We start from the raw sequence: 6261 nt of genomic DNA, 5'->3' as shown, positions 1-6261 counted from the left end.
CTGGCCCTGCCTTCCTCCCAGTCTTGACTGTTATTCTGTCCTACTCTGGGTCTCCCTGCCTTCAGCCTCTTCTCCCTTAAAGCACCCAATAATATCCTGCTCTGTTCCTCTAATTCTGCTGTCATGATGTCACAGTGACTGCCCCTGGTTCAGGGCTTTAATTATTTTTCATTGCCTCCAGGATATTGTCCATTTTGCTGGTTTGGGAAACATGGCAGTGTCAGTAGAAAGAACCTCAGAGCAAGAGAGACCTGGGTTTGAATCCCAGTGCCATACTTACTGTTGACCTTCAGCAGACATCTTGGCTTTAACCTTCAGCAAACATCTTGGCCTCTCTGAACCTTGTTGCTCAACCATAAAATTCAATTTAATTGGCAGGCAAGTGTAATACGTATAAAACACAGTGCATTGTGCCTGGCACAGGTTGGCATTCCACAAACAAACAGCCATTTCCCCTCTTGTACAGTGTGCCCCCCACCCACGAATCTCAAGACCCCTTCCCCATAGTCCAACAAGGCATATGTTCTCTGAGTCTTCATGACTTCACCATGCCATTTGTCTGCCATGCTTTCTGTCATGCTGTGATTCTCACCACCACCTATACCACATCCCCACTCCCAATGCTTCTCAAAGCCCTACCCTTCTTTCAAGCCCCAGTTTCAGGCCGTCACCTAGAAATCTTTGACAGTTTCAACCCTCACTGATCAAGAGCTTCTCTGCCCTTGGGTTGTTCTGGATCTGGGCCACACTGTGTAGCCCTGAACCATTCTCCCTTGGTTTCTGGTATGTTACCTGTGGCTTCCTGAGCTGATGGGAACACCTGTGAGTCAGAGGCCATGTATCCTTCTGTAGTCCCCACAAAGCTGGGTATTCATCAGGGTCAGCAAGGCATCTGATGAAATGACTGACTGGGACCCAGCTGGAGGGAAGGAAGGATGAAATAGGCTGAAAGCTGGGAGGGAGGCACTCCTGGCAATTTCACAAATACCAGTGCGTTGTCTTCAGACTGGCTGTAGAAAGTAGTTCAGACCCTGTCATAGGTGTGTGTGTGGATGTACGCTCACACATATGTGTGTGTGTATATGTGTGCAGGCATGTGTGTTTGTGTGCATTCATCTGCATGCACAGTGGTGGGTAGAGGTGGAAAGATAGACGATGGGCCCAGGGAGGCCTGCTTAGGGAAGTAGGGCCTCTGACAGAGAGAATGAAGTAGAGAACCCCTTCTCCCCTTGGGAAGGGGGACAGCTAATTACTCAGCCTGTTGGCTCCTCTTTGAGCAATTACCATCTGCTCCTAGTAAATTGCATGGTCTGTCCGTATCTTGGGCTGATTCAGGCCTGGAAGCTACAGGATAACTGTGACCAGAGCAGAGGTCCTTGGGTGGAGCAGGGGCCTATGCTGGGTCCCCAGCTGGGGCCCAACATAAAGAGACCAGTGTAGGGCTCCAGGTCTAGACACCAAAGTGTCCGTCCAGCAGGCAACTCCGGGATGCTGTTTCTTGGTTTGCCTAATTATTTCACATCGCAATACCTTGGCCATTCGCTTTCCATGAGTTTCTAGCCCCTCTGTATCCTAAGTCTGGCTCTGGCTAAGGGGTGATTGGGATTTCTGAAGGAACCCAGGTCAGCCCCATCTCTGAGGGCCTCAGTTTAATCTGCCTCCCTTCCACAACCCAGTTCTCAGATCCTAGAGCCAGCCCAGCTCCACCAGGTAGTGGGATCTCTAAGATCCTCAGCCAGGGCGCACACAGAACAATCTAGATGACAGTTGTCTGGAATGGCCAAGCAGCCTCCACCTGGGGGGGGCCTCTGTTCCCATCAAGTGTCCCTGGTCAATACCGCCACTTAGATGGGTGACTCCTGGTGGGCCTCAGTTCAGCATGTTGGCCTGCCATGAGGGCAAGTCCATGAGCAGCAGTCAGGCACTGCTGCCTCTCCTGGCCCCAAGGCTGGACTATAGGCCTAGACTGAGCCTAGGACAGCTTGAACACTTGGGCCTCCTGGTCACAATGTTCCCTAATCATGGTGTGGCAGCTATGATTTGGGTAGAAGAGACCACAGGATTGCTGGATCTTTGATCCACCCTGGCCTGGACCATCCCTCACACCAAATTGACTTAGTGGGGCTAAGAGAGATGTGGGGCAAAGAACCTATGGCAAGGTAACCAGTCCTACCACCTGGCAGCCAGGTCTATGTTCCTAACAGTAAAAACTGCCACTTCACGAGGGTCTACTATGTGTCTGGGCTATGCTGGGCCCTTTACCTATGCAAACCCTATATTAGAACTTAATATTCCTGGAAGGGATGGTCACATTTCCCATGTTACAGATGATAAAACTGACTCAGAGAGGTTCTGTGACTGACATTGAATACACAGCTGGAAAATGGCACTTTTCCATTTTCCAACTTTTCCATTGGGTTTCAAAGTGGATCTTTGTGACTGACCCCAAAGGTCACCAGGCTGCTCCTTGCATGCCCTCTGAGGCCTCCAGCCTTGCATCTAAATTGGCCATGCCCCACAAAGCCTCCCTTTTGGTAAGGCTACAAACACTCTCTGAAGGCAAGACCCACCTTCTCAAGTACCCCAAACTAAAGAGGGCCAGACCCAGTCACTGCCTTCTCCCCACTTCTCTTTCCAGTTGTCCACTGTCTATCAGAAAGTGGAGACTCTGGAGTAGAGAGTGGGGGCAGGGTGCAGAGGGGTACAAAAGATTTTGGAGCTAGCAAGAAGACAAAAGAATGACAAGAAGGAACAGCTGTTTGTAAAGGGAAACCTGAGACAGGCACAAAGCTCAGGCCCTAATTCCAGGCTCTCGTGGAGCCAGGGTAGGGGGCCCCCAAGGTCAGAGATTCTAGGGGTGGGCAGATAGGAGCACTTGGCCCCACTCTGGGGTGGGTCCCTTCTCCCAGGCACTCATACAACTGGTGCCTCATTCCTCTCCCTGGGCCAAGCCCCCTGCCTCTTCCTATCCCCCTCTGCTCCCATCTTTGGGGTTGGGGCCTCCTTTCTAATTTCCCTCTTTCCATACTGAGGTCCACTCTAACCTGCCCTAGTGCACCCCCTCCTTCCCCATTCCTGGAGTAATTTTAGCAACTTTTCCTCTGAACTCCTGCTGGCATGTCACAGCAAATGGCCCCTGTTTGGGCCTGACACTTGATCAGGGTGGTGACAGAGCTCAGACAAAGCAGGCACCATGCCGGGGAGGGGAGGGCAGGGCAGGGCAGGGGAGACAGATCACCTTCCTTTCTCTCCAGGCCTTATTTGGTCTACCTTGGTGAAGCCGCCCTCCCTCTAGCCCCTCTTTATTTATAGCATTTTGCTCTGCTCGCCTTTGTCTTGTCTGCTCTCACTCTGTAGTACACTCTGAACTCTCCCCACCCACCCCCACATGGTGGGGCCCCGGCCCCTCACTCTCCCCACCAGGAATGTGCATGTGAGCAAAGGCGCTGGCTAGGAGCTGAGGCCCAGATTCCATTTCTACAAACAGTTGAATAGAGCTGCCAAGAGGAAGGGTCTTTGTTTTGGTCACCCCTTAGATCCTTATTGATGAGAACAATGCCACATTAGGCACTCAGTAAATACTTGCTGAGTGAAGGAATTAGCAAAGCTGCTGCTCAGTCTTCAGACAGTAGCTAGTGGAAGGCAGAGAATCATAATAGAGCCAAGGGCAGGTGCTGGAGGGCTGGCGAGTGAGTGGGGGGTCTTTAAAGACATCAGACCCTCCAATCTGTCTCCCAATAGTGGGGACATGAGGCAGAGCCTCTGCCTAGCAGCAGAGAGATAAGTTCCAGTCTGCAATGGAGTGCTCGAACACAGTAATGCTGTAACACCAGTAGGTCAGTGCCCTCACAAGCCCCAAAGGGGGAAACAAAGTTTAATTTACTATACGTAGAAAAGGTTTCCCAACTCCACAGCCAAGACGGTAGGCCCACAGTGAAGACACCGACTTTGAAATGGCTCGCCATCCTTTGGGCATCTCAGTTGCCTGCATGTGTGCTCGGTTGCCTGCATCTGCAGCTTTGAACTTGGGAAGCTGCAAGGGGAGGATAAAAAGAGATCTTGCCCTTTGTCACCAAACCCTGAGGTCTCTAGCAGCGGGCCTAATTCCTCGGCACCTGGGAGGGCCTGGTCCAGACCCACAGAGTTTGTTCCACCAGGTCTGTTAGCAGCAGAGCCCGCGTGGGCCGCCGCAGCAGCTGTGGACTTCGGCACTGCGCAGCTGCACGGCATCGCCGCAGCCCCTGCTGCTTTCGTGATGTAACTCCCCTTGCCCGCACCCTCCCCCACCCCACGGCTGTTCAATGCCCACAGACTGTGCCTTGGTTACCAAGCAGCCCCCACGGGGGCCCCCACCTGGGTTTGCCCTTCCCTGCTGTGCCTACTCCACCTTCAAAATGTACCTGTTCTGCACTGCGCCCCCCCCACTCCCCCCCCCCCCCCCCCCCCCCCGCCATCCCCCAGGCCTGCTGCTCTCCTCCCAGGTTGACAGCTAATCAGATAGATTAATCCGCATGCGCTGAAGAGCTGTGCTTGGGAAAGGGGGGGGGGGGTGCATTTCAAAGCAAACCACACAGTGGTTGCCTGGACACGGAGCCAGTGAAGCTTGCACACGAGGTGGCTAGAAGAGGGTGGCATTAACTACGTTCTGTGCTCATGGGCTGAGCTTCAGGCCTCTTTCCTCACCTACTTTATGGCTGCTTCTGAGGCCTTCAGGAAAAGGGGGACATTTTTCCTGTCCTTCTGCCCCACTTGCCAGAACACCAGTCTCACCGGCTCTGGAGATAGATCACTCCACAGAACACAAGAGGATAGGTGGGCCACACAGCAGCTGTCTTGGTCAGGGGTCTCCTAGCTGAGAGAAGCTGTATTATCTCTGGCACCAAGAGTGTCTGACTCTGGGCTAGAGCGTTCAGCTGAAGGCTGAGCTAAGAAAATGAGTCAGGCAGGGGGCTCCACGAGGACCATCAGGCAGCAGCCAGGTCTGCCCTCTGAGCACAGTGGGTCCTTGCCTGGTTGGACTTCTAGCCCTCCCTCCACGGGCTGGCCTCCATCCCCCATCTGCTCAGCTCCCTCCACCCCCTTGAGTCTTACTGCCCTGACTAGCTGCATGACCTTAAAGAAGGCACTTCCCGTCTCCATAAAATGAAGGACTAATGAATGGCCTGCTTGGCTCTGAGGTTCAGTGACCTCAACACATTGCCTGGCTGGTCCAGGGAAATCAGTGCCCAACCCAGCGTCCCCATCTCTAAGCTCCCTGGTCATTCCACTTGGCTTGGAAACCTTCTGCCAGCTGCCCCAGTCTAGCCCCCTCCCAGGGGCCATGCCCCCAACTCTGCCATACCCCTCTGCTATTGACACTCAGCCCCTTCCCGTCTCACTGTTGGATGCAGGACCCAGGCCTGGAAGCAGAGAGGACACTATGCAAGTGGGGCTGGGCCAGCGGAGGAGGTAGGGCAGGAGGGGCAGCAGTGTCAGAGGCCAGGAGAGCCCTGGGGGAGGGCCAGGGCCCTGCCTGCCTGAGGTCATGGTGGTCTGACCAGTCCCCTCTCCTGCCAGCTATGGAATGTGAAGCCTGGCCTGGGAGATATTTTGGCTGCACTTTGAGCCATCCCCGCCCCCTGGAACTCAGACCCTGTACACTCCATGCCATAACAATGACGACCACTTCCAATTGTTTCCTAGCTGGGGGGGTGGGGGTGGGGAGAGCACTTTGGGGAAAGGGGGGGAGCCTGGGGGAAATGCTTCTAGTGACAACAGCCCTTTCTAAATCCGGCTAGGGACTGGGTGCAGGTGGGGGTGGGGGTGCCTGCTGCCTGATATATACAGCCCCTGACCAGGTCAAGCTCCACGGCTCTCCCCTGTGCTCTGTCTTTCCTTGCTGCTCTCAGGTAGGAGCGCCAAGCAGGAGGCCTTCCTCTGGGATAAGGGGGCCCCAGTTTCAGGAAGGGGCTCCTCTAGGAACAGCAAGCTGCATGCAGGGCTTCAAGCAGAGTACAGGTCTGATCATTGAGCACACATGTGCAGGTCTAAACATGAGTGTAGGTGCCCTGGGAGTGGGAGGGCTCATGTGTTGGGAGTGTGTGTGGATGTCTATATATGAACATATGGGACCAGAATGCATTATGCATTAGAGGTGTGCGCGCGTGCGTGTGTGTGTGTGTGTGTGTGTGTGTGCGTGCGTGTTTTGTGTACAAGCATGCAGTCTCAATGCATGGTGAGGGAGGGTATGTACCTTACTGCCTAATTAAGATACAAAAATGT

The sequence above is a fragment of the Panthera tigris genome, chromosome B3 (assembly GCF_018350195.1).
Source record: "Panthera tigris isolate Pti1 chromosome B3, P.tigris_Pti1_mat1.1, whole genome shotgun sequence".
NCBI classification, from domain to species: domain Eukaryota; kingdom Metazoa; phylum Chordata; class Mammalia; order Carnivora; family Felidae; genus Panthera; species Panthera tigris.
The sequence above is the reverse complement of the archived record's forward strand: the minus strand, read 5'-3'. Positions refer to the sequence as shown.